This window comes from Saccopteryx leptura, chromosome 1, assembly GCF_036850995.1.
Source record: "Saccopteryx leptura isolate mSacLep1 chromosome 1, mSacLep1_pri_phased_curated, whole genome shotgun sequence".
NCBI classification, from domain to species: Eukaryota; Metazoa; Chordata; class Mammalia; order Chiroptera; family Emballonuridae; genus Saccopteryx; species Saccopteryx leptura.
This window is the reverse complement of record NC_089503.1, coordinates 125,350,335-125,369,918: the sequence shown is the minus strand read 5'-3', so window position 1 is coordinate 125,369,918 and position 19,584 is coordinate 125,350,335. Positions and strand designations below refer to the sequence as shown.

Below are 19,584 nucleotides of genomic sequence, written 5' to 3'. Positions count from 1 at the left end.
TAGGTTTGCTCTTCAGAATATGTGCATACTCGCTTTTAACAAGCTGGGCCAACTACTTGGCATAGCAGGTAGCAAATAAAAAGTCCAATTTCCCAAGATCCCACAGCAGCCTGGCTACGACAGTATCTCTATTGCTCAGAGCACACGACCCAGACAGACTGTACTCCCAGAGAACACTGGGGGTAAGAAGCAAGCGCCAAAGATACCCAGCCCTGGAGGTGCCACAGCCGCCTGCTCGCCAGGAGTGCTCATGAGCTTCCTGCTGTGCTGTGCTGTGCAGAGGGCTGGCATGGGTTTGGCAAACGCTGGGTCACATGCGGTTGTGTGGCTTTCTCGGAGGCTTGGCCTCCCTGGCCAGGTCACAGGCTGCATTGGAAACTCCCCAGAGGGGACCACAGGAGGACGCTTGCCCAACTTCTCTGACCACAGGACTTCTTATCAGAGTACTTCACAGGGCCAGCATGCCAGGAGGCAGGCTTTAGAAATGCTCCTACGTCTGGCAGTGGCATTGAAAATGCGGGCAATGTAAACCAAGCTGACATTTAGCTACTTGTAACATGTCCCAGAGGAGGTCCTCAAAAGGGAAGAGTGGTTGTCCGTCTTAAACAAAATTTATAAATGTCTCTCTTGTCGACTTTAGGGCAATGGCTCAACATGTGGTCCCTACACAGCAGCCTCAATTCACCTGGGAACTGGTTAGAAATGCACAATCTCAGGCACATCCCAGACCTACTCACCCAAAACTCGGGCCAGGCTGTCCCTCTGTGTGTCATCCACTCCGAGGAGAGGCTGACACGCCAGTGAAGGCTGAGAACAAGGCTGTGCTCTAAGGCTGCATGCTCTTGGGGGAGGGGCAGCCCCCCCCCCCACCGCTGTCCCCCTCCGGGGTCCAGTCACCTCCATCCTTGGAAACAAACCAGGGACAAATCACTACCCCAGGCTGAAGTGACTAAGACAGACAAGGAAACAGTTTAAATTTGTGCGCGCATGCACACACATATATACACACACTCCCTGTACAAACTGCCCCCCTTCCGCTCCCCACACCCATCTGAAATAACTCAGTCCAGAGGCTGTAGCTGGCACAGCTACTGGTTGGCACCATGCAGAAGCCCTAACCAGCCTTTACCACATTAAACCCTCTGAACGAGATATTACTGCCTCATCTCCAAGAGGGAAACTGAGGCTTAGGGTGTTGCGGGTATGCGGCCAAAGCCACAGAAAGGCTCTGGGCTGTATGTACCGTGTACAAAGTCAGTGTCTTGTCTCCCCGTGAGGAGTTATTTTTACCCCTTATTCAAAGAAGCCCAGGCTCTAAGAATTTTTTCCCCCACGATCACACAGGCAGCAGGTCACAACGCTGGGACCAAAACCTAGATTTTCTGCCCACGCCTCTGTGCCCTCTGTACTGGTTCCTAGCAGAGGTGAGACGAGGCCGTTCCCACAGCAGAGGTGAGGCGAGGCAAGGCCGAGAGGCGAGCTCCCGCAGGTGCTGTCCCTCCAGCCAGACTCGGTGGGTGTGCTCCGAGGGGCGGAGCCCTGCTGGGCAGCAGCTACCTAGTGCAGGCTGAGGAGGGGAAGCACAGAGAGGTCTGAAGGCTGTGCTGCGGGGCACATTCGGATGGGAGGGGAAATCGCCTCTTCTGCCTTCCTTATGTTTGAAAAATGAAAAGGGCAATTAGGACTGATTGCCATGCAGACTTGCCGTTGAATCACTTCCATTAATTCGCACATGCTTTTCACATGGGAGGTATGTGAGGCGTTCAGAGGTGTGAGAATCACGCCGGAATCCAGACCCTGGAAAAGTGATCTGACATCATGGAAAATCAGAGCAAAACCGACACACACATTTAGACATGTGCTTGCTATCACATGGCTCAGAGGGGAAGAGGATGAGGGTTCAGAACCCAAGGGGCCCTGAAAGAAATCAGGGCACCTCTGTACTAGGAAAAACAAACCAACAAATAAACCCTGCGCCTTTATCTTCATTCATATCTAACTGGTATTTTAGCATTCTCTCTCCTCAGGAATTCAGGCAACAAACCACAGTTGCATTAGCAGTATCTGTAACTTTTAATCACATGATCATTGTTGCAGGTATTTCCAATACTGCTTACATACACCCTAGTTCAAAGTGACAGCACTGATTAGACCAATCATAAAATCTTATTAAATCCTTAAAGAAATAAATCTGCTGTAATTTAACATTTCAATAACTGAATTTTGAACTTCTTACAGCAAGAAAAGCTGCACTGAATCCACAAAAGCAAAAGAGAAAAAATATGAAGAAAAAAATTCAAACTGATTTGTGAAGTGAGGAAACACAAGACACTGAGCACAGGCTGTCCCCTGCCTTGTGCCATCCTAAAATGTCACATCATATTTTTTTTTTTTGTATTTTTCTGAAGTTAGAAGCAGGGAGGCAGTCAGAAAGACTTCTATATGAGCCTGACTGGGATCCACCCGGCATGCCCACCAGGGGGCTATGCTCTGCCCATCTGGGGCATTGCTCTGTTGCAGCCAGAGCCGTTCTAGCACCTGAGGTGGAGTCCATGGAGCTATCCTCAGTGCCCAGGCCAACTTTGCTCCAATGGAGCCTTGGCTGCGGGAGAGGAAGAAAGAGAGAGAGAAAGGAGAAGGGGAATGGTGGAGAAGCAGCTGGGTGTTTCTCCTGTATGCCCTGGCCAGGAATTGAACCCGGGACTTCCACACACCAGGCTGACACTCTACCACTGAGCCAACTGGCCTGGGCCACATCATAATTTTTAATAAAAATCTAGAGAGATTTAAAAGCGCAGCATCTCTGACCCTGTGGAAGGCTGAGATGACTTAATGCAGCTGGCCTCAGCAAGGACAGAGCCAGAGCCCCAGGGCTCACCTATGCTTTGCCATCTCCTCCACAGTCCAGCAACGCTCAGCAACACAACAGGAGCTCCACGCACATGTGACTGTTCCTAACTCACGTGTGCTTCTACATCTCTTCAAAGCTTGCAGGTGTTCATTTTTCCTCATTCTGTATTTACTATAAAAGTCCTTTCAGAGAAATAGTCCTGCCTCCAAATCTCACGTTACAGATGACGAGACAGGCCTGAAAGTTAGTGCTCTACCTGGGACCACTCAGAGCCACGAGCCAGAGCTCCGGGAGGACCTGCTCTGCCCCCCCGCTTGGGACTTTCCCACCCTAAGCGGCTTTATGCACATTTCACGCCAACAAGGAAAAGCTGATTCTTGGGGACAATGTGTTCCTACATTGCTGGATTTTGTGGTCATAAATGTGGTCTAGGATGAAAAAGAAAGCTAAGAAGATTAACAGATAAACTAAAAGCCAAAGCAAACTCAAGCTTTGAGGAAAAACAATTCTCTTTTCTGGTTCCTATTCCCGTAGGGTTTGCGGACTCAGTGACTCAGAGGGAGGAGCCCTGGGCTCACCCCAGGCTGGTTTTCAGCGCCTCTCGTCCAGGGATGACAGCCATCAGGGCACAAAGTCCCGAGCTCGGGAAGCATTCCCTCCTCCTCCCAGGACTCGGGGGTTCAGTGGACACTGTTTGACCTGAGCCTCTTCCCTCCTCCGGCTCCCCTCTGACCCAACAAAGCGGACGAAAGTGTTTCTCATAAAGACCACTCTTAGGTTTAGCCTTGCCACAGCTGGAAAGGGTTCGCACTTATTTCCATCTATAATCACATTCAGACCCTCTGGTAAAACGAGAGCAGATGCTTCCATTCTTTAGCAGCATTTGTTTTGTGCCCATGAGGTACCACCCTTCCCATTTAAGACATTTCTTTTTTCCACTTAAAGTCATAACAAATTTAGTAGCCATGAGTCACTGGTTTTATACTCATGCCAACTTCCTCTTATTGTGCCTTTCTGGTATGATTTCCTTTCTTTGATGCTGATTTTGAGACTCTCAAATCTAGGGCTTCTGAAATTGATTTGGAGCCCATCTCTGTCCTCTGTGTCTCCCACACACAAGGTCTGGCGTGTCCCAAGTGGACAGTCATTTTCTCGGCCTGTGGTTCCTGCCACAGAGATCTGAAGACTTATGGGGGAGTGGCTGCCAAGACTCAGGATGTGGGGGTGGGGGTGGGGATGGCCTCATGGACACCCTGTGTCACTCAGCCTGGGGTAGGAGGAAACCCACAGAAACTCTTATCTGAAATGAGCTTGGATGGAAATATTACCTAGTCATACAGTCCTGGTGCAGAAAACATGTCTCGAAACTTTCAAATGCAAAATGGAATTTTAGGCTCTCTTTTCAATAATTTCTCCCCGGCATTTGGGAAAAGAGGCTGGTTGCCAGGATACACCCAGTGGCAGCGGAGTGGCAAGAGTTTTCAGAATCAGACACCTCTGTCCATTCCTATCAGAATGACCTTGAGCAGGTTGTTAGCCTTTCTCAGCAGATTTCCTCATCTATAAAATAAGGGCCCACCTGTGACCCATAAAATGAGGGTCACAGCCTTGTAGGTTGTGAAGGCAAAATAAGAGTATCTATAAAGCACCTGGTCTAATTATGGCTTGTATTTGTCACTGTTTGGCTGTTAAAGAGTTTCTGAATGATGCTGAATTACTTGTTTGTTAGCAGGGACAATCTTCCAAACTTCTCATTCCCAAGGCCCAATTAAGATGAGACATGATCATAAACTCAACAGGCTGAACGGCAGACACTTTCACAATCTATTAAAGTTCCATGGAAAAAGATGTTCACTTCTGCCCTATGGACAGTTCTCACCCACACTGTCCCTCTCCTCCCCTCTCGAGCAGTGGTTTTCAACCTTTTTATACTTCTGGACCAATGAAAATAGGAAAATTATTTTGGGGACCAATAAGGCAGAAATCACTCTGAACATAAGTGAATTCAACTAAGATCTTTGGGTCTAAAAACTCCCTACACCATCAGGGTGGTTACATCTTTCACAGACCAGCATGAAATTTCTGGTTGACTGGAGGTTGAAAAACACTGCTCTAGAGTACTTACAAAAATGGTGGTCAGCTAAGAAATTACAATTACTTACCAACAGCTAAAGGGTAAATTATCTATGTATACCATCTTCTACCCTTTACTTAGTGTCCATCCACTTAGGAGAAGTGCATAGACTTTCTTAGCATTACCGAGACTGAGACAGAGTCTTGCTACTCAGAGTGTGGTAGGAGCAAGCAGCACCACACCCCCTGGGTGCCTCGAGATATGCAGTCTAAGGCCCCCACGCCAGACCTGCTGATGCAAAATCTGTATTTTGACAAGATTCCTTGGGACAATTTGCAAGAGCTTTAAACGTTGAGAGGCTCTGCACACTTCTCAGTCACAGAGAGGAGACGGGACATGGGGAGAGGATGCTGTCCCAGGAGATTCTCCTGGTTGCTGCTCAGCACTTCTGCTTAGATAACCACCACTGGGCAAGTCACATCCCTGTCCACCCCTCTTCCCTTCATGCCCCCGTTTAAGTACAAACTGTGAAAGGATCTGAGGTTTTTCCTTCTTTGGCACCTAACCAGCTAGGATGCCAGTGTGTGTGTGTGTGTGTGTGTGTGAGAGAGAGAGAGAGAGAGAGAGAGAGAACATGCATGTGTGCACAGAAGACACAAGACTTATGGACAAACCTTCATAGCTAACATAATACGCAATGGTGAAATGTTAATAAAACTTTCCCGCTAAGATTAGGAACAAGACAGCCCTGGCCGGTTGGCTCAGTGGTAGAGCATTGGCCTGGTGTTGATGTCCTGAGTTCGATTCCCGGACAGGGCACACAGGAGAAGCGCCCATCTGCTTCTCTACCTTCCCCCTCTCCTTCCTCTCTGTATCTCTCTTCCCCTCCCGCAGCCAAGGCTCCATTGGAGCAAAGCTGGCCCAGGCGCTGAGGATGGCCCCATGGCCTCCGCCTCGGGTGCTAGAATGGCTCTGGTTACAAGGGAGCAATGTCCCAGATGGGCAGAGCATCACCCCCTAGTGGGCTTACCAGGTGGATCTCGACCAGGCGCATGCAGGAGTCTATCTCCCTGCCTCCCCACTTCTTACTTCAAAAAAATCCAAAAAAAATAAAAATAAAAAGGATTAGGAACAAGACAAGGGTGTTGTTCTCAAAACTCCTATTCAATATAGTACTGGAAGTCCTAGCCAGAACAATTAATTAAGTAAGAAAAAGAAACAATAGGCAACTAAATTGGAAAGAAAGAAGAAAAATTGGTCTCTGTTTATAGATAATATAATCTTAGAAAATCCTAAAGGCTCCACAAAATATAGAACTGATAACTGAATTCAGTAAAGATTCAGGATAGAAAATCAACAAACAGATGTCAGTTACATTTCTATACAGCAATATCAAAGTATCTGAAAAAAATTTAATTATTATTTATAATAGCGTCAAAAATATTAAAATACTTAGGAATAAATTTAGAAGGTGAAAGATCTCTACATTGAAAAGAAACTGGAGAAGGCACAAATAACTGGAAAGATATCCCATGTTCATGGATCAGAATTAATATTGTTAAAATGTTTATACTACCCAAAGCAATCCACAGATTCAGTGCAACTCTTTTCAAAATTCCAATGACATTTTTCACAGAAATGAAAAAAAAATCCAAAAACTGGTATAAAACTACAAAAGACCCTGAATAGTCATAGCAGTTCTGAGAAAGGAAAACAAAGCTGGATATATCTATCACACTTTCTGATTTCATGCCACATTATAAAGCTATTATAATCAAAACAGTATGGTACTGACATAAAAAAACAGACACATAGACAAATAAACCCCTGCATATAAGGTCAACTATTATTTGACAAGAGAGCCAAGACCATTCAATGGGGAGAGAATAGTTAATTCAATAAGTGGTTCTGGGAAAACTGGACATTCACACACAAATAATTGTGACAGCATGGCTAGATCTGAAGATAATGACACTAAGTGAAATAAGCCAGTCAGAGAAAGACAAATACCCTATGATTTCACTTATATGTAGAATCTAATGAACAAGATAGACTAACAAAATAGGAACAGACTTATAGATACGGAGAACAGACTGACAACTATCAGAGGGAATAGGGGTTGAAGGGCTGGGCGAAAAAAGTAAAGGGAGTAAGCAAAGATAAAGAATTTATAGATACAGACAGCAGTGTGGGTATTACAGGAGGAAAAACGGGGTGGGGGAAGGCGGAGGAGGGTAGAGGAAGGGTAGATAGTAATGTTGGGAGACTTGACTTGGGGTTGTGAACAGAAAATGCAATATACAGCTGATGTATTGTAGAATTGTACACCTCAAAACTATATAATAGGCCCTGGCCGGTTGGCTCAGTGGTAGAGCATCAAATCCAGCATGTGGAAGTCCCGGATTTGATTCCTGGTTAGGGCACACAGGAGAAGCGCCCATCTGCTTCTCCACCCTTCCCCCCTCTCTTTTCTCTCTGTCCCTCTCTTCCCCTCCAGCAGTCAAGGCTCCATTGGAGCAATGTTGGTCTGGGTGCTGAGGACGGCTCCATGGCCTCCTCCTCAGGCACTAGAATGGCTCTGGCCACAGCAATGCCCCAGATGGGCAGAGCATCGCCCCCTGGTGGGCACAACTGGTGGATCCCGGTCGGGCACATGCGGGAGTCTGTCTGACTGCCTCCCTGCTTCTAACTTCGGAAAACAACAACAACAAAAAACTATATAATACTATTAGCCAGTGTCACTCCAATAAATTCAATAAAAAATTTAAAAAATAAAATTGTACCTCTATCTAACATGATTCACAAAAATTAATTCGAATGGATTAAAGACTTAAATGTAAGACCCAAACTATAAAAATCCTAGAAGAAAACATAGGGGTAAGCTTCTTGACATTGGTCTTGGCAGTAACATTTTTTTGGATATAATACCAGAATTACAAGCAAAAAAGCAAAAGTAAGCAAGTGGGACCACATCAAACTAAAAAGCTTCTGCACAGCAAATAAACAACAAAGTGAAAAAGCAATCTATAAATAAGAGAAAATATTTGCAAAGCATGTATTTGATAAGCGGTTAATATCCAAATATAAAGAACTCATACAACTCAATAACAACAATAACAAAACAGTACAAATGGCCAATGGATACATGAAAAGGTACTCAGCATCATTAACTATGAGGGAAATGCTGATCAAAACCACAATGAGATATCATCTCACACTTGTTAGGATGGCCATTATCAAAAAAACAAGATCTAGACCTGACCTGTGGTGGCACAGTGGATAAAGCATCGACCTAGAATGCTGAGGTCACCGGTTTGAAACCCTGGGCTTGCCTGGTCAAGGCACATATGGGAGTTGATGCTTCCTGCTCCTCTCCCTTTCTCTCTCTCTCTCTCTCTCTCTCTCTCTCTCTCTCCTTTCTCCACCCTTCCCCCTCTTAATAATTTATTAAAATTGCATAAATAAATAAAAGAAAAAAACCTAGCTTTAGAAAGACAAGATCTAAGTGTTGGCAAGGATATGGAGAATAGGAATTCCTTGTACAGTGCTGGGAATGTAAATTGCTCTGGCCACTGTGGAAGACAGTATGGAAGTTCCTCAGTTAACAACAGAACTAGCACAGGATCTAGCATCCCACTCCTGGATTATACCTAAGGAAATAAAACCACTATCTTGAAGAGATATCTGTACCCCCATGTTCACTGCAGCATTATTTATGATGGGCAAGACATGAAAACAACCAAAGTGTCTATTAATGGATAAATAGATGAATAAAATGTGATGCATATCTACTATTTAGCCATAAAACGAATAGAAAATTTGACTTTTGTGACAACAGAAATGGACCTTGAGAGCATTATGCAATTTGGAATAAGTCAGACAGAGAAAGACCAATATTGTACATTCTCACATACAATATGTGAAATCTAAAAATGCTGAACTCAACAGAGAGCAGAATAGTGGCTGCCAGAGCCTGGGGGTGGCAGGGCTGGAGAGATGTTGGTCAAAATGTAGAAACTTCCAGGTGTCAGATGAATAAGTTCCGGAGATCTAATGTACAGCACAATGACTATAATGAACAATACTGTATTAATACACGAAAGTTGAGAGTTTAAAGTTGAATCTTAAATGTTATTAGAAAATGTTAATTATGTGAGGGAATGGAGCTGTTAACTGACTTGTGTGGTGACTACTTCTCAGCATATATGTATGTGTCAAATCATGCTGTACACCTGAAACTTACATGCATTAAATGTTCAATAATAGCTCAATAAAGCAGGGAAAAAGTAATGAGATTGGAAAACTAGGAGATCAAAGTTTGGGCAAAGAAAATGATACATTCAAATCTGTAGGCAATTTGAAACATTTTTTAAAACACAGATTGAGATATCCTATCAATATATAATAGATAATAAAAACAACATTGAGGTAATTTTAGTGGGTTTTTTTGGATGTCAGGAAGTAAACTTTTATTTTGTTCACTAAAAATACTTGTTTACAAATATTTATTGATTCTTTTGTGAATATAAGTAAAGCCACAGTTTGTCTTTGTGCCTGGCTTATTTCCCCTAGCATTCATGTTGCAGCGTGGGACAGAAGTTTTTTCCCTTTAAAGACTGCATCGTAGTCTACTGTATGAATTTACCGTGTTTTGTTTATCAAATCATCTGTCAATAGACATCGGGTTTGTTTCCACCTCTTGGATATTGTAAATAGTGCTGCTGTGAACACGGGCATGCAAACATCTCTTCAAGACCTCTCTTTTAGTTTGTTTGGAGATATATCCAGAAGGGGACAATGACTTCTTTTTAACATAAAAACCTTTACGGATCTCTGCCCACTAGGTGTTCTGCCCCACCTGTTGCCCCCTGGAATGTGAACTACCCCTTTGTCCCAGGTCTCCATGCTGTAGCTGTGGATGTGCCCCGCCTGTCAGGCCTGTCAGTCACTTAGTAGCCATCCTGGTTATCAGACCCCCTGGCTCAGAATCACAGTGCTTGTGCACAAGTAGCCCCATTACTTAATAATGGCCCCAAAGCCATTTATATAACTTTTATTACATGATATAATAATTGTTCTATTTTATTACCAGTTATTATTATTAATCTCTCACTGTACCTAGTTTATAAATTTAACTCTATACATCTGTATGTAGAAGAAAAATACATAGAATCTATAGAGTGCAGTATTATCTGCAGTTTCAGGCATCCACTGGGGGTCTTGGAATGTGTCCCTTGTGGATAAGGGGGGATTAATACTGTATTTTCTGAGTGCTCTGCATTGTGAGACAGTTGAAGTCAATGGAGTTTATTCAAATACAGGATTTAAAATTTTCAAGTATAGTAATTGTAATGTAATAAACTCAATGTGTCCCATTATCCTATGAAATTATTATTGCATATCTCATTCTATAAAATCCGACCACTGGGGAGCTGATTTAAATTCCATTCACATGTTTATGTAATAAGAAAACACAGCTGATAAATAGCGCAACCTTTTGAGTAACACCATAAAAACAAGAGTCCTGTGTTCCAAGAGGCCGCCTCCAGGGCAGATGCGCAGAGCAGAGTCTGGAGGGGAACATTGATAGCTCCATTTCCTTCCTTCCCCCCTCCCATCTGGTCAGAGGAGCTCTCCCTGTGTGGAGGGGAGTGTGACAGTCTGTAAGGAGGCTGGAGGCCAGGACAGGAGAGGGAGCAGAACGAGGTGCTCAGAAGCTCATCAATCACACCTGGTTTCGCATCCATTCTGGAACCAGATGTTGTGCCAACGCTGCCACCAGGCCATTCCCAGCAGCCCAGGCAATGGAGCAGAGCCGAGCTGCAGTGCTTTCCCTCTCACCCCCACACTGAAGGAGTCCAGCCCGGCTCCTGTGACATATGGATGCCCATATGCTCCCTCCGCTGGCAGAGCAGCAGCCTCTGCTATGCTACCTGTCAGACCTGTGCCTTCCTCTGCTGCCCCACTTTGTGAAAGGAGAACTAGGGACAGGCCTTGCAAGGCTAACGCCCATACCTTCTAGGACACAAAGTGTCCTGGTCACATACATCATGCTCTGAATTCATTGGGTGGTTCTGGACAAAACTTTTTTTTTTTTTTTTTTTGTATTTTTCTGAAGCTAGAAATGGGGAGAGACAGTCAGACAGATTCCTGCATGCGCCCGACCAGGATCCACCCGGCACGCCCACCAGGGGCGACGCTCTGCCCACCAGGGGGCGATGCTCTGCCCCTCCGGGGCATCGCTCTGCCACGACCAGAGCCACTCTAGCGCCTGGGGCAGAGGCCAAGGAGCCATCCCCAGCGCCCGGGCCACCTCTGCTACAATGGAGCCTTGGCTGCAGGAGGGGAAGAGAGAGACAGAGAGGAAGGAGGGGGGTGGGGGTGGAGAAGCAAATGGGCGCTTCTCCTATGTGCCCTGGCCGGGAATCGAACCAGGGTCCCCCGCACACCAGGCCGACGCTCTACCACTGAGCCAACCAGCCAGAGCTGGACAAAACTTCTTAAAATGCACATGGCTGTGTTCCTACTGATCATCTTCATATACATATAGCCACAAGTTTTAGAGGAAATGACTAATTTATACTCCATGCAACAGGAAAACTGGCATCGAAACACCACTAAGCAACAATGACAAGGCGGTTCTTTGCGCTTCAGAGGGCAAATGAGATAAATATGCAAATCTAGTCTATTTACATTTACTTTTTACCTAACAAAACAAAACAAAATGAATTAAGTTCTATCAGTATTCACTATGTGGACTGTTTGGCTGGTCTGCAGGCAGATAAGAACGGTCTGTCACTGGCCTCCTGGTCCACAGGGCTCACCGCCTACAGGTACCTGTGCCCCTCCTGTTGCTTCCAGTGTCCTGCAACACACATGACACTCTCTGGCTAATGGGGTAGTGACCAAATTCTCCAGTCTCACTCTTGATCTATCCCTAGCACCCAGATCTATGCTCAAATGAATTAGGAATGTACTTAAACTAACTTCTACAAAATGGATAAGCAGCTTAAAAAGATTCCTGTATAATAAAACTTTGGAGGCTAAAGTTAACAGCAGTACAGCACAAGTGAACAATAATAAAAAAGTTATACTTGTCCTACTTTAAGTACTTTCATGAGCCCCATATTACAAATCTAATCAGATTTGACAAGGAGCTGCTTCCCCCACAAACCCTGAAATTACCACGAAGATCATTAGAAATTTAGATTTCCGCCTAAATCATTAATGGGAAGCCTCACCTCAAGGGACCTTGAGATATTAGTTACTGATAATATAAGTCATAATGATTAGCAAGACACTGAAATATTGCTTATCTCGACTTAATCTAATACATGAATATCCATTTTGTATCCATTTTATAATTTATATAATGATAGGAGAGTACGCATGTATAATTTAAAAATGAATATACATATATTGGAGGTGCAAGCACAAAACAGCTTTTAAATTAATGACCAAAGTCTGGGGCCACATCCCTGGTCACAGAGCATCCACCTGGTTGGGAAGGCAGACCGCTGCCATGCTCGACCTGGGCAGCTAGCTGCATGCTGGCCCAGAGGGAGTCCTCCACCATGCAAGCCTCACAGTGAAATTATTATATGCCATTGCTGCTGGCATGTCAATGGAGCTGGGCACTGCCAACTGGTGTCTAGTGGCATGAGGTGCTGCCTGTTTGCTATGGGTTGAATTGTGTCCCCCAACAGCCCAGAATCCAATGGTAATGTCCTGAGGCCCAGCCCCTCACAATGTGACTTTATTTGGAAATAAGAGTTAGTTGTTGCAAATGTAATTGGTTAAGATGAGGTCATACCAAAGTCGTGTGAGCCGCCCCTAATCCAACACGACTGGGTCCTTATCAAAAGGGAACTTGGGCACAGACAGGCACACAGGGAGAAGCCATGTGGATTACCGTCATGCTGCCCCAGCCAGGGAACCACCGGAAGCTGTAGGAGAGGCCTGGAACCGACCCTCCCTCAGCTCCTACAGAGGGAGCATGGCCCTGCGGACACTGTGACCTCGAGCTTCGGGCCTCCAGAGCTGGAAGAGAATAAATTTCTGCAGTTTAAGCCACTCGGGTGCGGTCCATTCTCAGACATGTGAAGCCTTAGGAAACTGACACGCTGCTTCACGAGGGGAGGCAGCCAGCCTGGGAGGAAGTTCTGCCCCCCGGTCAGGGGAAGGAGAGCGGGCTAGCCTGAGCCTCCGCGGAGCCATGGAGAGCGGAGTGTTGGCATCAGGATGCACTGCAGACTGAGTGCAGACAGACACTCACCTTCCCTGGGCAGCCACGCCCAGCTGGCTCCAGCTGCCACACAGAACATCGGAACTGTGCCAGCTGTGTTGGCTCTCTGCTGCCCAAGATGCCCTGGGAACCAGGATGACTCTCACCACTCCCTGGCTGGTAGACAGCTGTAACACCTCATCAATGACCATGTTGCCTACAGACTTAGAACACTGATCCACAAATCTCAGGTTGGCGAACTTGACAGTAAGAGCGGCCGCATGCACAGCGGCTAGCGTCCTCTCATCTTACCCAGGCAGCCAAGGCTGCTGCCAGGAATCATGCCACAAAGGGTCTATTCTGAGCACCTCGCTGCGTCTTCAGGACACCTTTTCCTGGGAAGAGGCATCTCAGTCCATAAGCAGGTGACAACCAGTTATCCCCTTCACAACAACACTCCTTTTCACTTGATGTCCTTACTCGCTGAGACTATGCTTTGGGCCCAGAGCAGGGGAGTGTGGCTCACTGCTCTCAGGCAATAACCCGGGTCGGTTATTGCTGCCTTGCTACGGGCCCTGCCTGTGGACACAGGGCACTCAAAATGGCATAGGAGTTGGCAGCTGGTGGCACTCAGCATCCCTAGTCCACTGGCATCTGTGCACATCACAGGGAAAAAGATACATCTCTTGAAAGGCAGCTAAGGGGTTAAGCAAAAAACAAACAAACAAAAAACCTTATAGACACAGACGACAGTGTGGGTATGAGGGGAGATGGAGGAGGGAAGAGAGGGGTAGATGGTGATGGAAGGTGACTTGTCATGGGGCGGTGAACACACAATGTCATATGCAGATAAGTACTGTAAAACTGTGCACCTGAAAACTATATAATTTTATTAACCAATATCACCACCCCAATAAATTCAAGAAAAATTTTTTTAAAAAGGCAACTGACAACCAGCCTGGATATATTATATATTCATGCATCAATAAAAAATACTGAAAAGTAAAGATGATGTTGAAATTAGTTCACTGCACGGTTTAACTAAAGTTCAAACATGCAGATAATAGCTAAAATAAAAATTCCCAAGCATATAGGTTGTGCCATCTCTTAAGTTTTTACTTTCTATTTCTTAACTTAAGCACTGGCCTTAACTGAGAGAAGCATTAAAAGTGGCTGTAGGTTACTATTTGGCATCTGCTAGGGCTGAACTGTTTTCCTCCGAAAGGATATGTGATATCCTAACACTCCATTCCTCAGAACTTGATTACAGAACTAATCGAGTTACAATGACATTATGAGAGTGGGCCCTTAACCCAATGACTGATGCCCTTACATAAGGGGAAATCTGGACACAGAGACAGACACGCACAGAGAGAAGACCATCTGAAGGACACAGGGAAAACCACGTGAAGGCCAAGAGTGGGGTGATGCATCTACAAGCCAAGGAATGCCAGATTGCCGGCAAACCCCCAGAAATTGGGAAAGAGGCCTGGAACAGATTCTTCTCACAGCTTCAGAAGGAACCAACCTGGTGACACGGTGACCTTCCAGCCTTCAGAACCGTGAGACAACACATTTCAGTTATTTTCAGCTCCATGTTGTGTGGAACTGGTTACAGCAGCCCTATGGTGACAGAGTATCCACATAGGAATAACTGTTACTAGCAAGAGTTTTCAGTGGATGCTAAAAGCAGCAGGTGAAAGTCTGGGGAGAAACAAACACTTGCAGCACCATCACTGTCATTCTCAGATATGTGCAGAGCAGCAAAAAATTACAGCCCATGATGTGCAGGTCCCCCTATGGTCAAACAAGATGACACTCTCCCTTCTTGTTGCAGCTTTTATACTGCCGACAAGTGTCCTTTTCATGGTCTCCACAGTAAAGACACTGTTGTGCAATAAATATATTGGAGGAGATTCTTTGACTCTCTGCAAATATCCTTTTATTTTTTTAAACTTTCACGCACTGATTGCAGCATCCATTGGTGGACCTTGTCTATAACCATTACTGTGTCTTTTGCCTTTTGGTGATGTTCTAGTTACCTCCTTCCTTCCTTAAAGATTTATTACTAGGAATTCTTCTATAAAGAACTGAACTTCTCATTTATGTTAGGGTGGACTCATGCATGTTTATTTTATTCTATAGGTTCTAATCCAGTTTATTTTGTTGCCATTTATTTATTTTGTTGCAAATTATTCCAGTTGAACCATGCGAGCTACCTCAGGCTGACCCTGTGTAGTTCTGACAAGCACCTGTTCGTGCAGTTCCTCCTGCTCTGGCTCTACAAGCTGTTCTAGGCTCATCCAGTTATTTCCTGCTCCAGTCCTGGAATTAACCACTTCTCCAAGAAACCCTGGTTCCCTTAATTGGGGAATGATGTTTAGAAACCAAGATCGAGGCCCTCGGATGCTCTTGGCTATTTCGGTATCAGTTTTTTTTTAGGATTTCTCAGTGAACACATCTAGGAAATATAGCTATGTTCACTAATCCTCCCCATCAAGGTTTATTTCTGCATGTATGTATCTGTCTGTATGTATCTACCATCCATCCATCCATCCTTTTAAACCTATGTGTTCATATTAATACTTCTAATTCAGACTCAACACCACGAAGTTCAGTTTAGTCTTCTCTCTTTCCTATTTGTAACCTCTTTCTCTGATGGTGAACAACCTGGCTCTCACTACCCATCTATGATATATTCACTTATTTTTCAAATCTTAGTATATATAAAGCAATTTCAGAATTGCTAACCCATATATATTCCTGTAATAAACAGATTTACTAACTGGAGTATACCGTTTGTGTACTTCTTTTTTTAGCCTTTTAGTACCCATTCAAAATACTGTTTTCTAAAGTTACTTAGGTTAGGTATTTTCTTCCCACTCCTTTCAATTGGTTATAGTACCCTTTGTATTACACTTATGTTCATCTCTTACTGTTTATATTCCATTATAGGTTTCTCCCACATGCCGGGTAGTTTGAACTGTATGCTTATTTGGGGGGGTATATGAAGTAGGACCACGGTCCTAATCAGAGCTGTAAGGAGATGAGCTCGCAGAAGGGCTACCCCTCTTTGTCCATCTTACCCATCCCTATTTCCTTTTCCTTTCACCCTTTCCTGCTCGCCCCCAGTCCACACCTACATCCTTTCATTTCTAGTTTATTCTTCCTAATACCTATCGGTTTATTATCTTGCCAGTTGGGGACTGGTACTGATCTGCCAGAAATTTCGTGCCGGTCCACAAAAGAGTTAACCACCTTGATGTTGCATGAAAGTAATCCACAGACTGGTGGTTGAAAACCAGTCTTGTTTTCCAAGCCCGACTCATGGCAGAACCTCAGTACATGTTTGAGTCAAACTAAACTGTTTTCTCTAGTGGCTCCTACTGAGTCCTGATGTCCATTCTATGTCTGCAACTCGTCGTTTACATAATGCAACAAGATCAGAAAAGGCTTTGAGGAAAAATCACCGGTTCGCTAACTGAGTCAGTTCTAAGATAGAAATTAGCAGCCACTCAGGAAAATATTAGTTAATAATAGTGAAGCCTATTATCTTCTTGGAAATGAGGAGCTACAAGTAACTGGAACTCAGCTGGATGGAAATTTTTAGGCAACATTTTAAAATTTTTGCTATACCCTCACCCCTTTTAAAAAAATGCACTACTTCAAAACAACCAACGCTGAAAAATTATAAGATTAAAGGGATTAAAAGTAGTATAAATATATGCAATAAAAATAATTACAAGTAAATATTGTGATTTTTGGTACTTCTGGGCACATAATAACCTCTTTAATGCTCTAGTTGTTTGTTTTCCCTATAATCAGAATTTGATTAGCAGATTAATGAGGAAGGAAGCCACCAGAGATGAGTCAGTAAACATAAAGCCAGTTTAAAAAACTTTCGGAAGGAAAGCAAAGTGTTTTGCCAAGGAGGAAATGGGCACCTGAGACTATGCACTAATTTTCACACTCAGAGAACACTTGAATCCAAACATGGAAACTATTAGAGCTTTAGGATTAGGGTAATGTGGATGTTGAAGTCACATACCGTGACATCTCCAAGAGAATAATTAAATGTTTCACAAATTAATTCCAGTCACCTGAAATCTTGTTTTAAATGGATCATTAGGCCATTTATTATTGATGGTGAGGCTGCGTGGGTAGGATTATGGACTTTAGGAACATGGAAAAGGTTACAGGCAAACCTAGAATCAACTGGTTTATTTTGTAAGGGACCCAGATCTGCAGTCTATGTTGAACCTAGAAACATTCTGTCAATCAGGGGACTTCAGTAGCATATCAGAGACATGGCTGTCCAAGCCAAGACAGACTCGGGGCTGAATCCTGGCCTGGCTGCAGACTAGCTATGTATCATTGGGCCAGATAGCCTCCCTAAGCCTTGCCTTCTTCATTTCTATCATGGTCGTAGTCATATCAACTCATAGGCGGTGTGAGCTTTAACCACGATGTGACACACTCTGCACTGCCCAGCACAAAACAGGCACCCACTGGGTAGGCGCAGCCCGGGGCTGAGACCAGGACTCTGGACCAGCTGCCAGTGCGAGGCTGCTAGCCCTGCCACTCACTCTGGTGTGTACTCAGAAAAGACACGTGACCTCTCTGAGCTGTTGAAGTGGGAGTAGTAATTTGGGATGGAGATAATAATCAATAAACAACTCTGAAACAGGGATGACAATAGAGTAGTTGTGAGGATCCAATTAATTAAAGTGCACACAGCACTTGGAACTGGGCCAGACTCATTGCACTGTAAAATATTAGGGATGATGACTGACTAGAATGATTGAATCAGCCCATGAGAAAATGGGCAGAGCCTGCTGGCGGAAGCAAACTACTACACAGAGTACCAGGCCCAGTGCAGGGGCTGGGGAGGCGCGTGTTGGCAGCATAGGTCAATAGCTGAACAGCCCACAGAGGCTGAGTCCATCTGTCCATGGTGTGTCAAGTGGTTTAACCCTCAGCGGTTGACGGTGAAGACGGAAGTCAGGAGGACAAGAGCTAGCACATCCGCAGAGATACGTTACAGCCAGTCAGCGGCAGGGGACAGAAACCCCTTGCTTGTGTGTTACAACGCCCTGCTCTGCCGTCAGCCTGGTTCCATAGGGAACAGAACTTTCCAGAGGCTGAAATGCCGTCCTCCCCAGTCCTGCGTGCTCACCCCTTTCTCTTGCAATTATTCCTTCTCTGGCCTATTTATTTAAATGGCGGATCTTTCATAAATGCTGCACTTCACCTCGTGAAAAAAGTCAACAGAAGATGAATGGGCTGTTCTGTCCTTATTATTAAATATGCTAACAAATCACTGTCGCTCACTGTATTGGCACCGTTACACAGGAAAAGCTATCTGTACCTCATTCCACTTCAACTCACTCAGAAAAGCAGGTTTCATGAACTTCCCATGGTTTTTCTCCCAGGCAGGGCTCTCTCTCTTATCCTCTTTCTTTCTTCTTAAGGAAACAACTGGACACGAAGTAGGGACATCCTGGGTTTCCTAGTGGAGAAGTAACTCCAGGTCCTGTGCGCTCACTCTCTATTCAAGAATTTTCTCAAAGCTGAAAGTTCCCTTATAACTCGTATGGAGGCAAAACTTACCTGAACTGACCCAGCCCTGTAAGTTTGAAAATGCATCTCCTTTGGTGTGAATATCATGCCAGATTACAATATGCTGCCTGAGACCCCACTAAGGGCTGAATGGAACATATATAATCTTATTCTCCTAATATCTGTATCACTGTCCTAAAAGCCCTATTTTTCTCAATTCTGAAATAGAGCAGGCCCCCAGGTTTTCAGACACAGGACTGTGGACCTCTAGGAGTTACTGAATGCTGTTACACTCCACACACAGCTTTGTGAAAACAGCCAGTGAGAAAGATCATGCTAGAAGTTTTAAAAAAACCAGGACTTGGGATGAACCTGCACGTTGTTGATCTCATGATTTAAAATGGTCAAGAATCACTCAAACTTTGTCCCAAATTATGTCTGCCCCTCAAGTGACTACAGTGTAACTCATGCCACCTGAAGAGCTACAGAAAACACCCAGGGGACAGCGCATACATAAGCAGACATGTGGGGCCTACGTGGGGCCACCAAGAACATGCACGTCCCTTTTAGGGGGCATAACAATGTGGGAGCCATTCAGTTGCAAGCCTGGCTCATTCTGGACCCTGTTAGACCTGGGTTTAAATTCCCACCCTATTACATTGCAAGGCACACAACGTGGGCAAGTTTATAGTCTCCCTGGACTTGAATTTCTGCCATGCATAAATCCAGAGAATACCATGTCCTATTCGGGACCACTAGACTGAAATTGAGTAATGTGCCTGATCCACAGAAATGCAGGTTAGCTGCTTTCCACACCCTTTCCACGCTTTCTCTCCTCCTCCAGGGGAGATGGCCTCTAGGGACAAGTTGTAAGGC

At 44.7% G+C, this 19,584-nt stretch overlaps 1 protein-coding gene across 1 annotated transcript in view; it reads right to left on the bottom strand.

Annotated features, from left to right (window-relative positions):
• Positions 1-19,584, bottom strand: part of DAP (death associated protein) — a 55,042-nt gene that overhangs the window by 20,786 nt on the left and 14,672 nt on the right. The gene's annotated exons all lie outside the window — the stretch shown is intronic.